Source organism: Heptranchias perlo, chromosome 2 (genome assembly GCF_035084215.1).
Source record: "Heptranchias perlo isolate sHepPer1 chromosome 2, sHepPer1.hap1, whole genome shotgun sequence".
Lineage (NCBI taxonomy): Eukaryota > Metazoa > Chordata > Chondrichthyes > Hexanchiformes > Hexanchidae > Heptranchias > Heptranchias perlo.
The window spans coordinates 94,735,961-94,756,312 of NC_090326.1; positions in this window are offsets into that span (position 1 = coordinate 94,735,961).

Below are 20,352 nucleotides of genomic sequence, written 5' to 3' on the forward strand. Positions count from 1 at the left end.
AATTTTTCCTATTTGTTGCAGCATCTGTCAGTGGAGGACTGCCCCTTTAAATAGAGCTCCACCAGCTGACAGACCTTACTGCGCATGCGCAGCCCGCCCGACGCGCAGATCAGCAGTGGGGAACCTGGAAGAACAGGTAAGTGGCTCCAATTAGGCTGCGATCGCGTGCGGGGCAGACTGATTTCACCGGGCGCTAGACTCCCCCCCCACCGCCCCATGAACCCACAGCCCTGGCAATATTGAGCCCAATAACTTTGACAAACACAATAAGCATTCGTATGCTATTATCTCAAGCATAATTTCAAAGCCATGTTAGTTAGTGCCAATGGTAAGTTAAGTTGTGCAATTAGATATAATACAAATTAAACAGATAAACTAGTAGAAATTTCATCATCGACCAGAAACATTGGGCATCATTTTAGCACCCGCTATCGGGTGCGTTCCTGGCGGGGGGGCTCCGAAAATCGGGGAATCCCGGAGCGGGACCGGAGCCCGGCTCCAACCCGCCCACTTCCGGGTTCCCCACTGACGCGCCGACATGCGCGCGCAGCCCCCGCTGGTGGGAATCCCGCAGGCAATTAAAGCCAGCGGGATGCCACTTGAAAGTATTTATGTTGCCCGTTCGGGTCCTTTCCAGACCTGATTGAGCTGTTTTATTAGGAGGGGTGGGATTTTACATACTGGGGAAACACTTCCAGTTCAAACGGAGGTGTTGCAGCCAGCAGCCTGTGGCAGCTGCAAAGGTGCATTCGACAGGTGGCCACTCCGTCACATTGGACAAAGTTTGGCCTCCACCACCCTCCTCCTAACTAGAAAATTCACCGACCTGGAACCGCAACCCCGGTGTGAGGACACACTTACCTACCTTGCGGACCCCCTCAGATGTACATCTTCTGGATGGGGGCCGCCGAAGCTGCAGTCATGACCTCCTCGGAGGGCGAACAGCATCACCAGCCTCACCAGCCTCGCTGTCCACGCCGTCCACCTCTGACACGTGGAGCTCCACAACACAGTGCTGTGACACATCCACCTGTACAGCAGGAGGGAGGGCAACCGTAGAGAGAGATGCATCGCAGAGGGCACTACCCTCGCCACAGAGTCCACAGACCGAGGCTCAGCTTCCTGGACCTCTCTGAGCAGCAGTGCACACGAAGGCTCAGAGTCACTCGACATGTAGTCGTGGACATCTGCAGCCTCCTTCATGCTGAGCTGCTCCCGGCTGGCCCGAGCACCATCTTCTTACCTGTCGCTCTCACCACTGCCCTCAACAACTTCTCCTCCGCATCCTTCCAGGGTGCCACCGGGGACATCGCCGACGTCTCTCAGCCGTCTGCACAAAAGAGCCCTGCAAATACACCTACACCCACTCTGCAGTGACACAATGGGTGGCATCAGTTGTGGGTCTTCATAGTGATCCTCAGGAAAGGGCATTATTGCACAAACTAGACAAGATTCGCAAAGACATGGCAGTAGTGGTGACAGTATAATATGTAATGTGAGTTGGTCAGAAAGTCAATATAAGTCAAAACCATGACAAACCCTCAAACACCCTTGTGCATCCCCTTCATGCTCACGACACGTTTGCCTTACACTTCCTACTGCACATATGTGATGCATGCCCTGTGGCTGCAGCACAGGTAGTGACAGGTTGCGTGAGGCTGACCGTGAAAGAGATGCATGAGAGGGTGAGTATGAGATAGAGCCATGAGATTGTATGAGGATTGGGTTGAGTGGTAGTGGCGGGATGAGTACTGGTGAGGTGAGTAAGTGCAGGTAAGATGAGGATGAGGTTTGAGTGGGTATGAGGGGGTGACGTGACAGAGTTGTGTTGGCAGTGCAGAAGGTGGTGTGGGGTGGGGGCAGTGATGTGGCAGATGGAGTGTAGGGGAATGAGTAAGTATACTCACTTCGGCTGATCTACTGAGGTCATTGGAGCGCTTCCTGCACTGTATACAGGTGCGTGATATGTTGGTGGTGCTGGTGACCTCCTCTGCCACCTCGAGCCAGGCCTTCCTGGTGGCAGAGGCAGGCCGCTTCCTCCCGCCCGCCAGGGGGAAGATCTCTGTCCTCCCCCTCCTCCTCACCCCATCTAATGATACCTGGAGTGAGGCATCATTAAACTGGGAGCAGCCTTCCCCCTGGGCTGCTCCATGCTGTAATTTTTTCTGTTTGTTGCAGCATTTGTCAGTGGAGGACTGCCCCTTTAAATAGAGCTCCTCCAGCTGACAGATCTTACTGCACATGCGCAGCCCGCCCGACGCGCAGATCAGCAGTGGGGAACCCGGAACAACAGGTAAGTGGATCCAATTGGGCTGCGATCGCGCCTGGGCTGACTAATTTCACCGGGCGCGTTACCCACGGGCCCAATAGCCTCCCCGCCGCGAACCCGCAGCCCTGGCAATATCGAGCCCATTAACTCGGTTTCTCTTTCCACAATTGTTGCCTGACCTGCTGAGTATTTCCAGCATTTTCGGTTTTTATTTCAGATTTCCAGCATCTGCAGTATTTTGCTTTTGTACTAGAAGTGAACTATTTGTTCTTTGAGTGTAACTCGTTTGCCATGGTAGTTAACTGAAGCAAAATGCCTTACCAAAGCCCATTGAAAGAGAAACCATATTTTAGAGAGCTGGAGCATTTTAGTGAAAGAATTTATGCTCAAGAAAGAAGTAATTATGGGCTGCAACCCAGTGGGAAGCCAAGTTAAAAAGTCCCTGCCTCTTTGTTAACATTAAAATTTCTCAGCACTTGGTTGTCTCTGGTCAGAAAGTGACAGACACATCAGCCAATGGTTTGATGTATTCCAAAATGGACTTAGCAGCTCAAATTGACAGTGCCACCGCACTGGCCTCATGGAGACTAAGTCCCATCTTCGCACTGAGGATACCATCCAACGTATTGTGTGGCACTATCAACGTGCTAAATGGGATAGATTGAGAACAGATCTAGCAGCTCAAAACTGGGCATCGATGAGGTGCTGTGGGCCATCAGCAGCAGCACAATTGTATTCCAGCACAATCTGTAACCTCATGGCCTGGCATATTCCTCATTTAACCATTACCAACAAGCCAGGGGATCAACCCTGGTTCAATGAGAGTGTAGAACATCATGCCAGGAGCAGCACCAGGCACACCTAAAAATGAAGTGCCAACCTGGTGAAGCTACAACACAGGACAACATGCATGCTAAACAGCGGAAGCAACGTGCTATAGATAGAGCTAAGCGATTCCACAACCAACGGATCAGATCAAAGCTCTGCAGTCCTGCCACATCCAGTCATGAATGGTGGTGGACAATTAAACAACTAATGGGAGGAGGAGGAGGATCTGTAAACATCCCCATCCTTAATGATGGCGGAGTCCAGCACGTGAGTGCAAAAGACAAGGCTGAAGCATTTGCAACCATCTTCAGCCAGAAGTGCCGAGTGGATGATCCATCTTGGCCTCCTCCCGATATCCCCACCATCACAGAAGCCAGTCTTCAGCCAATTTGATTCACTCCACCTGATATCAAGAAATGGCTGAGTGCACTGGATACAGCAAAGGCTATAGGCCCCGACAACATCCCGGCTGTACTGCTTAAGACTTGTGCTCCAGAACTAGCAGCGCCTCTAGCCAAACTGTTGCAGTTCAGCTACAACACTGGCATCTACCCGACAATGTGGAAAATTGCCCAGGTATGTCCTGTCCACAAAAAGCAGGACAAATCCAATCCGGCCAATTACCACCCCATCAGTCTACTCTCAATCATCAGCAAAGTGATGGAAGGTGTCGTCGACAGTGCTATCAAGTGGCATGTACTCACCAATAACCTGCTCACCGATGCTCAGTTTGGGTTCAGTCAGGACCACTCGGCTCCAGACCTCATTACAGCCTGGTCCAAACATGGACAAAAGAGCTGAATTCCAGAGGTGAGGTGAGAGTAACTGCCCTTAAATTAAGGCAGCATTTGACTGATTGTGGCACCAAGGAGCCCTAGTAAAATTGAAGTCAATGGGAATCAGGGGGAAATCTCTCCAGTGGCTAGAGTCATACCTAGCACAAAAAAAGATGGTAGTGGTTTTTGGAGGCCAATCATCTCAGCCCCAGGACATTGCTGCAGGAGTTCCTCAGGGCAGTGTCCTAGGCCCAACCATCTTCAGCTGCTTCATCAATGACCTTCCCTCCATCACAAGGTCAGAAATGGGGATGTTCACTGATGATTGCACAGTGTTCAGTTCCATTCACAACCCCTCAGATAATGAAGCAGTCTGTGCCCGCATGCAGCAAGACCTGGACAACATCCAAGATTGGGCTGATAAGTGGCAAGACAAGTGCCAGGCAATGACCATCTCCAACAAGAGAGAGTCTAACCACCTCCCCTTGACATTCAACGGCATTACCACCACCAAATCCCCCACCATCAACATCCTAGGGGTCACCATTGACCAGAAACTTAACTAGACCAGCCACATAAATACTGTGGCTGCAAGAGCAGGTCAGAGGCTGGGTATCCTGCAGCGAGTGACTCACCTCCTGACTCCCCAAAGCCTTTCCACCATTTACAAGGCACAGGTCAGGAGTGTGATGGAATACTCTCCACTTGCCTGGATGAGTGCAGCTCCAACAACAATCAAGAAGCTTGACACCATCCAGGACAAAGTAGCCCGCTTGATTGGCACCCCATCCACCACCCTAAACATTCACTCCCTTCACCAGTGGTGCACCGTGGCTGCAGTGTGTACCATCCACAGGATGCACTGCAGCAACTCGCCAAGGCTTCTTCGACAGCACCTCCCAGACCCGTGACCTCTACCACCTAGAAGGACAAGGGCAGCAGGCACATGGCAAAAACACCACCTGCATGTTCCCCTCCAAGTCACACACCATCCCGACTTGGAAATATATCGCTGTTCCTTCATTGTCACTGGGTCAAAATCCTGGAACTCCCTTCCTAACAGCACTGTGGGAGAACCTTCACACACGGCCTGCAGCGGTTCAAGAAGGCGGCTCACCACCACCTCCTTAAGGGCAATTAGGGATGGGCAATAAATGCTAGCGTTTCCAATGACGCCCACATCTCACGACCGAATTTTTAAAAAATTAAGCAGTTACTGATGCCTTTTTCTGTCTTGGCAGGCATTTCACTAACATCCCAGATTGCATGAGATAAGAAACATTTGTTCTATCCATGGAAGTAAAACATGGGCCATTAAACAAAAAGGTAATTTTTAAAGTAAACCCTACATTTGACCCAAAGATTAAAACAAATAGAAATACAGTAGAGACAAAAGCCATTTAATGCATGAACCACACAATCTTGTCTTCACTGTTTTGGCCAGGTTAATAAAATGCATCCAGAAAGATAGCTTACTTGTCATATTGTGCATTTCAGAATGGGGGCAGAAGAGATCATGCAAAAAAAAAATATGCCATGAGAGGAATTATTCAACTTAATAGATAAATATGATAAACGTTCAGCCACATCTTTTCCCTGCAACAAGATAAGACAGCAAAAGGAAAGTATCCTAATTGCTGAAATGGAAAGGGGAATGCCACAGTGTTTATTGGGTACTCTAGTGATTGAAGTCACATAGCTGCCCTACACTCAGGAGGCCTACTGGCCTCAGCTGAAGTTGTCAGCTAATCTACTAAATAAGATCGGTGACAAAAGAATCTCTACACAGCCTAACAAAAAAAAGCTTCATAATTGTCATAACAACTTTTCTGACCTTTCAGAAAGAACAATGTTAAAAAATGGAAAAACAAAAGTGTGGCATTTACCATAGAAACTGGTTCAGCTTCACACAATCAATCAGACTGCAACAAGGATGTCCTTATTGAAAACATTTTATTACAGAGTATTGATATCTTCAAGAATACAATTTCTGCACAACATGTTCCCAAAAACAAAACCACTGCCAACCAGGGAAATCCTCCTCACACCCATGTCTCAAGCAGAATCAGGGGGCAAACAGGGGGCAGGTCCTGCACCACTCCTTCAATTGGCCACAGACTCTGTTTCATGCCTCCACATTGATTTTCCTGTCACTTTGTTTTTGCCTGTCACTCCTCTCCCCACACACCAACAGCTATCACAAAGGCTGACCAATATTTAAATCCACTTTGAACCTTTATAAAAACTGAATCAATATTGTCTCCCATATGTAGCCACTCACCTATAAATAAGCTGCTAGCCAGTTTTTTTGCATCCACCATTCGTCTAATTTCTGGTGCTTGGAGCTCATGTTAATTATTCAAATGAACTGATCCCGGAAAATTGCAGGCAGTCAGCTCAGCACACTTTATGCTAGCTATTAGCCATTCCTGTCTCCACTTTACCAGGATCAAAAAATTGGCCCTCAAATGTCAGGGACACCTGAGAGGTATAGAAGGTAGACCCATCTGTAAAGGATGAGCTTCCAAATGAGCTATTCTGACTGGAAGTATGTAGGGTAAATGCAGCTAAGATAAATCTAGGGGATTGCTATGGACTACCAGGTAAAAACAAAAAGGACAGGTTATTTTATGAAGGGAACATGAAATTAGGTGTAAATATAAAAATGATGCTAATGGGGATTTTAATCACTAATATCAATTGGGAACACATAATGGGTCAAGAATATAAGCTAGTAAATGCAATGCATCACTACATTTTAATTCTTTGTATTAGGGATGCCAGGAGAGGTAAGGCACATCTTGATTTGGTAATCACAAGTGACCTAGATAGTATTCTAGGAATGGAAATAGGCACTCCTAGGAAATAGTGATCATAACATAATTACATTTGACATGATCTAGGGTACACCAGTATCACAAATCTATAATCAGATATATTATTTTTAAAAGGCTAATGTCAAGGAAATAAGGGAAAAGCTTAAACAATTCAACTGGGTAGTTCCAAAGAAAAGTTCAGTTGAGGGCATACTGTTGAGCATGAAGGATAAATGTATACCAAAGAACAGTAATTGGAGACTAAAAAATCATGACACTAATTGGATTAACAACACAACATAATAAATATAAATAAGAAAAAAATCTATGGGAACAAAGGTGAGAAGACCCTAGGTAAAATACAAGAGACTGCAAAAAAAAGGTGAGAAAGGGGCAGCCATAGGGGCAGTATATCTGTAGCAGCCAAATGTAAAAGTAAGAAATCCTTGCAGTATTATAATAATGAGTTATTAAGGAAGAAATGGGATCCATTAAAAATGCAACTGATGTTGAAAGTCAGGAGGAACTAAAATGAGATACTAAGTAATAATTTCCTGCAAGTATTCACTAGAGATGACACTAGTACCACGCCACCTGCCATAGGAGGCTCTAGTACTAAACTTTGGCATATACTTGTTTGGAGGTCCCAGACATGCTCAAAACTAACAAATTCCCAGGGACGGACAGTATATTCCTGAGGATGCTAAGTGAGATTAGGGATGAAATCTATAAAGTGCCGGGTGGTCATCATGAGGGAGTCCCTAAGCACAGGGCAGATTCGATTGCATTGGAAACAAGCCAACATTGTATCCAGTTTCAAAGGCAACAAAACAAATTTGGTAACTATATACCCATTAATCTTACATCTATAACTTACAAAAAATTGAGTCAAATCGTTAGGAATAAATGTAAGCAACCTTGGACCTGGTCCTGTGTAATGAGCCAGGATTAATTAATAATGTCCTAGTTAAGGATCCCCTTGAATGAGTGACCATAACATGGTTACATTCCATATCCAATTAGAGGTTGAGAAGGTTGGTTCTCAAACAAGCGTACTGAGCTTGAATAAAGGAGACTATAATGGTATGAGAGCGGAATTGATTAAAGTGGACTGGGAAAATAGATTAAAGGGTAAGACGGTACATGAACAGTGGTGTTCATTTAAGGAGTTATTTTACAACTTTCAAAAAATATATATTCCACTGAGGAAAAAAGGGTGTAAAAGAAATGACAGCCATCCGTGGCTAAGTAAAGAAATTAAGGATAGTATCTGACTAAAAACAAAGACATATAAGGTAGCCAAACTTAGTGGGAGGATAGAAGATTGGGAAGTCTTCAAAAGACAGCAAAAAGTAACTAAAGGATTGAATAAGAAAGGGAAGATAGATTATGAAAATAAATTAGCAAAAAATATAAAAACAGATAGCAAGAGTTTCTACAGTTATATAAAAAGAAAAAGGGTGGCTAAGGCAAACGTAGGTCCGTTAGAGGATGAGACCGGGAAATTAATGGTGGGAAACATGGAGATGGCAAAAATGCTGAACAAATATTTTGTTTTAGTCTTTACGGTAGAGGACACTAAGAATATCCCAACACTAGACAGACAGGGGGCTCTAGGGGGGGGGGGGGGGGGGGAGGGGCTAAATACAATTAAAATCACTAAGGAATTGGTACTCAGTAAATTAATGGGACTCAAGGCGGATAAATCCCCTGGACCTGATGGCTTACATCCGAGGGTCTTGAGGGAAGTGGCAGTGGGGATTGTGGATGCTTTGGTAATAATTTTCCAAAATTCTCTGGACTCGGCAGATTGGAAAACTGCTAATGTAACACCCTTATTTAAAAAGGGTAGTAGGCAGAAGGCTGGAAATTATAGACCAGTTAGCCTAACATCTGTGGTGGGTAAAATTTTGGAGTCTATTATTAAGGCGACAGTAGCGGAACATTTGGATAAACATAATTTAATAGGACAAAGTCAGCATGGCTTTATGAAGGGGAAGTCATGTCTGACAAATTTGCTTGAGTTCTTTGAGGACATAACGTACAGGGTGGATAAAGGGGAACCAGTGGACGTAGTGTATTTAGACTTCCAGAAGGCATTCGACAAGGTGCCACATAAAAGATTATTGCTCAAGATAAAGAATCACTGGATTGGGGGTAATATTCTGGCATGGGTGGAGGATTGGTTATCTAACAGGAAGCAGAGAGTTGGGATAAATGGTTCATTCTCGGACTGGCAACCAGTAGCCAGTGGTGTTCCGCAGGGGTCGGTGCTGGGTCCCCAACTCTTTACAATCTATATTAACGATTTGGAGGAGGGGACCGAGTGTAACATTTCAAAGTTTGCAGATGATACAAAGATGGGAGGGAAAGTAGAGAGTGAGGAGGACATAAAAAACCTACAAGGGGAAATAGACAGGCTGGGTGAGTGGGCGGAGATTTGGCAGATGCAATACAATATTGGAAAATGTGACGTTATGCACTTTGGCAGGAAAAATCAGAGAGCAAGTTATTATCTTAATGGCGAGAAACTGGAAAGTACTGCAGTACAAAGGGATCTGGGGGTCCTAGTGCAAGAAAATCAAAAAGTTAGTATGCAGGTGCAGCAGGTGATCAAGAAGGCCAACGGAATGTTGGCTTTTATTGCTCGGGGGATAGAATATAAAAACAGGGAGGTATTGCTGCAATTATATAAGGTATTGGTGAGACCGCACCTGGAATACTGCATACAGTTTTGGTGTCCATACTTAAGAAAAGACATACTTGCTCTCGAGGCAGTACAAAGAAGGTTCACTCGGTTAATCACGGGGATGAGGGGGTGGACAAATGAGGAGAGGTTGAGTAGATTGGGACTCTACTCATTGGAGTTCAGAAGAATGAGAGGTGATCTTATTGAAACATATAAGATTGTGAAGGGGCTTGATCGGGTGGATGCGGTAAGGATGTTCCCAAGGATGGGTGAAACTAGAAGTAGGGGGCATAATCTTAGAATAAGGGGCTGCTCTTTCAAAACTGAGATGAGGAGAAACTTCTTCACTCAGAGGGTAGTAGGTGTGTGGAATTTGCTGCCCCAGGAAGCTGTGGAAGCTACATCATTAAATAAATTTAAAACAGAAATAGACAGTTTCCTAGAAATAAAGGGAATTGGGGTTACGGGGAGCGGGCAGGAAATTGGACATGAATTTAGATTTGATGTTAGGATCAGATCAGCCATGATCTTATTGAATGGCGGAGCAGGCTCGAGGGGCCGATTGGCCTACTCCTGCTCCTATTTCTTATGTTCTTATGTTCTAAGAATTACCTGTATGAAAATATTTTGTAAACAAGAAGTAACATGGCTTCAGAAGGTAGCGATCCTTTCTGATCAACCTCGTTGAGCTTTTAAAAGTAACATTTGTCACATACATGTCTGTTTATCCTGTGGTCATGTTTTAACTTGAAATAAAACCTTTTCCATTCCACTTAGTAATTTATATACCTTAATTAAGTTACAAAGTTGAAAATTGCGAGTTTTTCTAACACTGCTATCTAGGGATCGGCACTGCTTCCAGGGCTTAGATGTTTCTCTTGTGCCTTGTTTACTAGGACTGAATGAAGTATTTAGGGTGCTGCCTGACTATAGTACGATTCAGCATGATGGCCTCAGACTCAGACACTGCTGATTTGGTAACATAGCTCAACATTCTAAGAGCATAAGAACATAAGAAATAGGAGCAGGAGTAGGCCATCCGGCCCCTTCTGTTTAGTTTTTCATGCAGGACTTTATCTGGAAGTTCAGATGCAGTAAATTATAGGGCTTTCCAATGAAACAGACATGTATAAACCAGTAAATGACTAATTCAGGACGAATGTGAGGAAGCACTTTTTCACAGAGTGATCAATACCTGGAATGATCTTCCAGGAAGGATAATGGAGGGAAGACCATGAAATCATTGAAGAGCCCAATGGATGCTGTAAGTTTATATGGCAGGATAAGCTCAATAGGCTGAATGGTTTCCCTCATCTGTACTTATTTTTGTGATCTTGATGAATAGGAATGTTCTATGCTTCTCTAAAGAGGGTCATCAATGGACATGCTAAGTCAACACTGCAGCCTTTCAAGGTAATGGGACAGATGATTGGGACCTTTTGTTCATCAGGAAGCCCTGAATCAACTGCCATGATGTCTGAGGGGGCACTTAGAGGTCAGAAACCCAAAGTCATTGCATTTATATAAGGTCTCATTACACCAAACCATCTAAAAAAAACTTCACACAAAGAATTACTTTTAAAATGTGATGATTGTTATGTGACAACCATACTACACTAGCAAACTGAATGAGGAGCTAATCTATTTGGTATTGGTTTTGTTGTATTGGAATGTTGGCAGAGGACCTATAGAACTTCTTGTGTTTCTTTGAATAGCACCATGAGATTTTTAGCATTCATCTGAACCTGCAAATGGGAGTCAAGTTAGTACCTCATTCAAAGGACTGTGCCTACATAATGCAACATTCCTTCAGTACTGTACCGGAATGTCTGTCAGATTATGAACTCAAACCTTAGGAGAGGACATGAACCCAGAATCTTACCACCTGGGGCAAGATTGCCACCAACAGAGCCAAGATGACATACTCCATACATCTGAATAAAATTTCTCAGTTTGACTTTTCTCAAGATATTCTCCTGCCCAAATTTTTTTACGTGCTACAATGTTTTGAGATAAAACACAACTGCCACTGGCTAGATGTCTGTAGAATTAGCACAACAATAGAAGTAAAGCACTGCGAATGCTTAGATCATTTAATTAGACGAGGTTTACTCCATCATCATGCAATGTATTAGTAGATGGGTTATGGTGTATATATACATATAATATAAACTATCAGGTCAACAACAAACAGATAAAATTATAGTTTATCCCACTTCAGCTTTGGCCACCAAATGGTCCAATATGAAACAATCACTCTAGAATTTATTGGTAAGGTAGCCCATGGAATAATCCGTTAGGCTCCACTAAACAGAATTTGTCTGGACTTTAAATTCAGAATATGGTCTTCTTAAGATAGATACAACATAAACGATACAAAGCCCACTCCACATTTTTGCCACTGCAGTTGGCACAGTGATAAATTAGGCTCAATGAATGAGAAAGACCATACCTCAGGTATGATGTGGAGATGCCGGTGATGGACTGGGGTTGACAATTGTAAACAATCTTACAACACCAAGTTATAGTCCAGCAATTTTATTTTAAATTCACAAGCTTTCGGAGGCTACCTCCTTCCTCAGGTGAACGATGTGGAAATGAAATCCTCAAAATGAAGTCGCATTTATAATTCACAGAACAATATACATTCTGTGAGACCATGCAGGTAACACCTGTCTGTCTGCACACTGATTGCCTTGGCAACGGGCAGTTGAAAAAACTGTCTGTACTCACCAAGCATTGTTCTGTGAATTATAAATGCGACTTCATTTCGAGGATTTCATTTCCACATCGTTCACCTGAGGAAGGAGGTAGCCTCCGAAAGCTTGTGAATTTAAAATAAAATTGCTGGACTATGACTTGGTGTTGTAAAATTGTTTACAAATACCTCAGGTAGGCCATTAAATTTCTTGTTTTCCATATAATTTCCAGTTATGTATGTTTGAAACCCCAGAAAGTGTGTGTGGATCTAATAAGTAAAGTCTTTGGGCTTGATTTTCGCACCCCCGATCGGGTGCGTTCGTGGCGGGGGGGTTGCGAAAATCGGGGATTCCCGGGGTGGGTCTGGAGCCCGGCTCCAACCCGCCCACTTCCGGGTTCCCCAGTGACGTGCTGAGATGCGCGCGCAGCCCCCGCAAGTGGGACTCCCGCCGGCAATTAAAGCCAGCGGGGTGCCACTTAAAGTACTTAAACAGGTACTTCAGGTCGTTTACAGACCTGATTGACCTGATATTTTAGGAGGGCTGGGATTTTGAAATTAACTGAGACTGTTTCCCGTACTGGGGGAAACACTCCCAGTTCAAATGGACGTGTTGCAGCCATCAGCCTATGGCAGCTGCAAAGGTCCATTTGACAGGTGGGGGGGTGGGGGGGGAGACCCTCACTCATTGCAGGAGGCCACTCTGTCACTTTGGACAAAGTTTGGCCTCCACCACCCTCCTCCTAACAATAAAATTCACCAACTTGCACACTTACCCCCGGTGTCCAGACACATTTACCTACCTTGCGGACCCCCTCAAATGTACATCTTCCAAATGGGGGCCGCCATAGCTGCAGTCGTGACCTCCTCGGAGGGCGAACAGCATCACCAGCCTCGCCATCCATCTCTGATACGTGGAGCTCCACAACACAGTGCTGTGACACATCCACCTGCACAGCAAGAAGGAGGGCAACCGCAGAGAGAGATGTGTCGCAGAGGGCACTACCCTCGCCACAGGGTCCACAGACTGAGGCTCAGCTTCCTGGACCTCTCTGAGCAGCAGTGCACACGGAGGCTCAGAGTCACTCGACATGTAGTCGTGGACATCTGCAGCCTCCTTCATGCCGAGCTGCTCCCGGTTGGCCCGAGCACCATCTTCTTACCTGTCGCTCTCAAAGTCACCACTGCCCTCAACAACTTCTCCTCCGCATCCTTCCAGGGTGCCACCGGGGACATCGCCGACGTCTCTCAGTCGTCTGCACAAAAGAGCCCTGCAAATACACCTACACCCACTCTGCAGTGACACAATGGGTGGCATCAAGTGTGCGTGTTCATGGTGAACCCCGTGAAAGGGACCTATTCCACAAGCCAGTAAAGAATGGGCAAGACGTGGCAGTAGTGGTGATAATAACAATATTTATTGTGCATGTGAAAGAAAACAAATATAAATAAAAAACATGACAAATCGTCAGACACCCTTGTGCATTCCCTTTGTGTTCACAAAACCTTCGCTTGCATTTCCGGGAACCCTTACGTAGTGCTACCCCTGTGGCTTCAGCAGAGGTAGTGGCAGGTTGCTTTTGTCCATGCCCTGACCGATGAGATGCATTGGGCCGACGCCCTCTGGGTTTCAGTGCCCGTGAGGGCCGCTCCAAAGACTGCTCCACCTGCACCTGTGCAGGGGCAGACTCAGCCACCTGGAGAGGGGGCAGCATTGCGGGTACTGGTTGAGAGGGGGGGCAACGGGTGAGACGTAGGAGCGCTTTGAGTGGCGTCCCCACTTCCACGTCCCCTTTCACCATCATCCCTCTCGTGGCCCAGGCCCACATCACTCCTTCCACCCTGCTGGACGGCAGTTTGGAGGACTTGTGTGAGGCCTTGGAAGGCCACTTGTAAAGTATCTGTCAGCCTGTTCAAGGCTGCAGAATGTTGCTCACCCTGAATCCGAATGGCCGTTGTCAGGGCCTAAATGGACTCATTGTTGAGCCGTGCTTGACGCTCGAGGGAGGCTAGCCTTCCCTCCATTGCAGACATTCCCACACCTACCCACGACACTATCTCAGAGATGCCTTCACGTCCCTGTATCAGTATCTCGGAGATACCCTCCTGTACCCGTGCCACCATTCCACTCATGCAGGAGTTGGACTCCTCCATCCTCTGCACGATTGTGGAGAGTGCGCGTGGCAACTGTTCCAGTACCTCGGCAAAGTGCTGCTGGCCCTCGATGACTCTCCTTTTCATGGCTGGCCCCCAGGGTTCAGCATCTGGGTCCAGCTGAGCAGAGCCTGGAGAAGAGTGCTCCCACTGACGCGGACTCTCCACGGCTGCTCCTGCCACCAGGGTCTGCTTGTGCTCACATGTGCGTGGTGACTCACCATGTGCAAGCCCAACTAAGTGAGGACGGGGACCCACCGAGGTGTGTGTATCTGCGCTGGTGGATGGCTGGCTCAGATGTGATGATGGACCCTCAGAGGCCGGCAGGTCCTCTGAGGAATCGTGCTCTGCAGTCACGGCGCTCGCAATTGGCCCTGCAAGAGAACAGAAAGCAATATTAAGCATGTGGACAGATGTTGAGGTGCTGCAGATGCCAAGTGATGCTAAGGTCATTCGCTATCACGAGTGCTGAGTGTTAGCTTTCTGTCACCGGCCGCTTGTGCAATCCCAGCCTCGGCATCCGCCACGGACAAGCACTCCATCGTGCGGCTGATCTCCAATACCTGCTGCTCTGTGTCTGTTAGTGCCACCTGGTGTGGTGGGCCCCCTCCGGTCCATGCCCTCTCCCGGCTGTTCTGGCATCTCTTCTCCTATCAAGGCAAAACACAGAGGCATGATTGAGTAATGGTTGCATGGTGAGCCGCTCATGCATTGGTGTGGGTGGGGGTGACTGTGAGGGAGATGCATGGGAGGGTGCATGTGCAACATAGCCTTGATATTGTATGAGGATTGGGTTGCGTGGTAGTGTTCGAATGGGGACAGGGGCGGTGAGTACGTGCAGGCAAGGTGAGGATGATAGTTGAGTGGATGTGAGGAGTGATGCGAGAGCGTCATGGTGGCAGTGCAGAAGGAGTTGTGTGGTGGTGGAGGTGGTGTGGGAGAATGCGTAAGTATACTCACTTTGCCTGACCTGGTTAGGTCATTAAATCTCTTCCTGCACTGGACCCAGGTTCGTGGCACATTGCCGCTGCTGGTGACCTCCTCGGCCACCTCCAGCCAGGCCTTCTTCATGTTGGAGGGAGGGCACTTCCTCCCATCACACGGGAAAAGGATTTCCCTCCTCCTCCTCACCCCATCCAGCAGCACCTGGAGTGAGGAGTCCGAAAATCTTGGGGCAGCCTTCCCTCTGGCCTGCTCCATGATTCAGCATTGGTTGTTTGCTGCAGGAGGAGCATTGGTGGCCTGCCCCTTTAAATAGGGCTCCTCCAGCTGACAGACCTTGCTGCGCATGCGCAGTCCTCCCACCGCGCAGCTTACCAGCGGGAAACCCGGAAGCACAGGTAAGTGGCTCCAATTAGCCTGCGATTCCGTGCGGAGCACACTGATTTCACTGGGCGCGTTACCCACACGCCCAGTCGACCCCCCCCGCTGAGAACCCGACGCCCTGCTAATATCGGGCCCTTTAGCACTGTAGAAAGATGGGATTTTAGTAAATGGACAAGTATAATATGTTATACAAGCCTGCCCAAGATGGGGTCCACTAAGCTATTGAACTTTTGAACTGAAACTGACCCCTTCAGCAATGGCCATTTTAATTGGGTTGCTTGATGAGCTAACCACTTAATGTGCCTAGTAATATAGGTACCAGGATTCTTAATTGGAGTGTTGCCAGTGTAAGCTATTTGCCTAGTTTAGATTAGAACAAATGTACAAAAGTACAGAATTAAAAGCAGACTTGTGCTCAGTAGATTCACATGGTTAAACAACAATTAACTACAGGAATTAAGGGCTATGTTACAACAGGAATAAGGAATTGTACTGATCTTGTTAGCTTAACTGTAGAAAGATATATGCTGGCTTCTTAGTTTGGAACTCATCACTGCAGAAAGATATATGTTAGCATAGAATTATAGAAAGGTTACAGCATGGATGGAGGCCATTCAGCCCATCGAGTCCGCGCCGGCTCTATGCAAGAGTAATCCAGCTAATCCCACTCTTCCGCCTTTTCCCCCGTAGCCTTGCAATTTTTTTCCTTTCAAGTACTTATCCAGTTCCCTTTTGAAGGCCACAATTGAATCTGCCTCCACCACCTCCTCAGGCAGTGCATTCCAGATCCTAACCACTCGCTGTGTAAAGAAGTTTTTCCTCATGTCACCTTTGGTTCTTTTGCCAATCACCTTAAATCTATATCCTCTGGTCCTTGACCCTTCCGCCAATGGGAACAGTTTCTATCTACTCTGTCTAGACCCTTCATGATTTTGAATACATCTATCAAATCACCTCGCAACCATCTCTGTTCCAAGAAGAACAACCCTAGCTTCTCCAGTCTATCCACATAACTGAAGTCCTTCATCCCTGGAACCATTCTAGTAAATCTCTTCTGCACCCTCTCTAAAGCCTTCACATCTTTCCTTAAGTGTGATGCCCAGAACGGGACACAATACTCCAGTTGTGGCCAAACCAGGTTCATCGTGACTTCCATACTTTTGTATTAAGTACTAAGGGTAATTTGCGCTGGCAGCTCATTATGAGACAGGTGTGCAGCCAGCGCTACCTGTGCTGCTTATTGGCTGTGTGCTTCTTTGAGGGGGGAGGGGGGGGAGGGGGGGGGAAGGGAGGGGGGGGGGGAAGGGAGGGGGGGGGGGAAGGGAGGGGGGGGGGAAGGGAGGGGGGGGGGGGAAGGGAGGTGTCTGAAAATCAGGAACCACTGATGCCACTTGAGGGCAGTCTGCACCTCTAAAGAGGAGTTGCATTGTAGCTGCAGACACAGCATGAGGTAACATGGCTGGAAGAGATGCAGATAGGTCCCCCAGATTTTCAGATACTGCTCTGGAGACCCTTGTGTGGGTAGTCACCAGGAGGAGAGAGATCCTGTTCCACCTTTGAGGGAGGGGGGGCGGCAGAAAGTGCAGACAATGCAAGGAGGTGGTTCAGGAGGTCAATGCCAGGAGATTAGCTCCCAGGACCTGGCTCCAATGCCAAAAGAAGTTTAATGACCTCACCAGGGTTGTCAAGGTAAGACTCCTCACTCAGCTCATTTACTCTCTGCTCACACCTACAGCCCGCATTACTCAGAACCCTCCCTACCCTGCTTCACTTCATTCTCCTATACATTACAAATCAGGCAGAGGCAGGCAAATTCACTAAAGGGTCTTACAACCAGCGTAGGTCCCTTTATTATAATGAGTTTTGTATGCTTCTGGCACAACCAGGATGCCTATGGAGCACCCGATCCAATATGACAGCTAATACGATAGCACGTCTGCCGTGGGATGAGCCCATATGCCATTTGGACCCTTGGTCATCCATTTCACACCTGAAAATCGGTAGCGTATATCTGTTTATGTCTACTGAATATAGCTTACAAGGTGATGGAGTGTCTCATTGTAGGGTGTATCTAGAATTTGTCACTGCCTATGTACATCTTGTACAAGTGAAAGTTAATTACTAATGCCATTTTAAGGCACTGTCATTGAGAAAACAGAAGTTTGGGAAAAGTACTTTCAATATCAAATACTTCCCTATCGATGTAATCATCTCCTATCTTGTAGACGTATTCTTTTTGTTACATCTCCCTTTCTTTCACTTTAATGTCTGTACACAGCTAAAGCAAGAAAAAAAACCTCGCATTTTAGACACTGAATTTTTGAACAATTCGACCTAGGTTGTAAAACTGAAAAAAGTAAAAGGGAGATTTCTAATTTTATTTAAGCATTTCTTCTAGAGTTGTGGTTACAGTTCTTTTGCGTTCAATGATTAAATCATAATGAGTAAAATGTTCAACAGCTTCTTGATAATTTATTATACTCCAGTCTTAAATCAGTCTTACTGTCGTCACCCCCAGCACTACAAAATTACCTACAATTAATTTTCTATATTTATTCTTGGCAAATATCATCTGGCAACAAATTTAGGGTATCAGTTGTACTGTGTACTTATGTTCTACTATAATGCCAACACAACTGATCAACATCCAGCACAATGAATCATGTCACTGTACAAAAGATGCTCCAGCTGGTGCTGGTGATGTAATGAAATTAATGGCACCAGGAGGCTAATGTGAGCTTGTCTGAGTGGGAAAACTCAACCTTGTATTGTTACCAAATTTACATTGTTTCTGACAATATAACAGGGGATAACTATGGAATATTACAGTAATTTATGTACATTTGAGTCTCACCACCAGGACCCCTATTAAAAATAAAACTTTCAAAAAAATTAGCATTAACAGAAGCATCCTCTTCTGCCCTTTTCATTTGATTTTAGATTAGTCACCTATAGCAGATCTTAATCTGCTGCCTTCTTGTCATCAATGTGTCACACACCTTCAGAGGCCCAGTGCAATTCCACCTTAAGTTAATTTGGAACAGTGCTGTAAACAGATAACATTGACTTGCTCTTCTTAGCCTCCTCTTGGTGCAGTACTGTGGTCCAGGTCTCTGACTCAGTGCTCCCTATGTCTCGATACATCTCTCCACACCTGCAAAAGACACCAATACCTTCTCTTTGATGACACCTTCAGTTACCTCCCATAACTTTTCGACCAACTCCTGTTTGGTGTCCACTCCCTCCTGCAAAGCATCTTGGGATTTAAAAGGTGTTTTATGAATGCAAAAAGCTGTTTGGCAAACACAAATGATTTGAATACATTATAGATGGAACTATAAAAAGAAAAAAACAGGTTTAGAAAATGTGCTACTTAATTGAGAAGGGGCTAAAATATCACAGTTACAGGTTTATATCTGTGTCAAATTTTAATTATTCTTCAATATACAAGGCATGTGTGAACATTTTTTTATTCCAAAGTTTTCATTTTCCATTATTATATATGTTCCACTGAAATCATTGCTAAAAGCATTAGAAGGAAATAAACTATTTGACAAGGAAGTCAAAATCCATACATTTTAATTCATTGAGCAAAAATACTTTAGCTGGTACTTTTGATTACAAATAACAATTGCATCCTGTGGATGAAAAATCAGTTTGTAAATTGCCAACACAGACCAGAATTTTGAACATGTAACATCAGAATTTCATGAGAGAAAATTCTAAAATCATAATATGAACAAAAGGCTCTCCCACATCAGTCAATAATCTCTGAATGAGACTGCCAATTGATACTGAATTATGGGCAGTTTTGTACTATGGACAGTGCCCAGTAGGGACTGAGTTGAATCTTCCCAAATTGCTTTATGCCATATCCTAACAAGTACTAGAGGGGCGAGACAGCCTATCAGTCTAGGGTGGATTCAAACCGAGGCTCCAGGAGTGAAATTAGCCCTTTAACCTGCTCCCGTACTCCTGAATTACTAGGGATTTCAAAGTCCTTTCCAGGAATGTATTTCTTTAAAAGGAAAATAATTACACAGTATCCAGGAAAACAGTGAATTTTCCAACTACTGTAGGATAAATTCTAGAAGAGAATTAGCGACCTCAGATGCTGCTCCAACTGTTTATGGATTGGTGGAGTTACTGATGATCTGAATTACAACAGAACTGACCCACCTATTACTTGCAGAAGTGAGTAGATTTCCCACAAAAGTAGTGAGTATTCCATGGTTTAATTTTAAAAAGCACAGCAGCAAGACTGGAAGTTAATTGTATCCCTTCTTTTGAAGGTCTCCCACTTAAAAATATACTCTTTAAACTTTCATAGTTATCAGTGGGACGAAAGGCAGCTATCAGTGAGAAATTCAGGAAACTAACAATGGCTCGCAAAATGTTAAAATTCAAAGCATTTTAAATATAAAATTAATAAAGCTGGTAGAAATGCAGCCGACATAAATTATGAAAAGCCCTTGAAAAGCATATCCTCTTAGCAACCAACAAAAGTGGTTTTGTTTTTATTCATTTTTCTCCTCTTTAGACTCCAATGCACCATTCTTTGACCATAGGGACAATCAATCAGCCTGCTCCCATGCTTCCAACTACCCACTAGGATGTGCAAAAGAGCATTCCTCCCTACAGGAATGTATCTATCTTCTGCTGCCCCACCACACCCATTCACTTCCATGACCATTTTGGAACTTTTATTACTCCATTCAACATCTCAAGCACTGGTGTCAAAATATTAAAGCAGCATATTTTAAATGTAAACAATAATGATGTACGGCAATACTTCT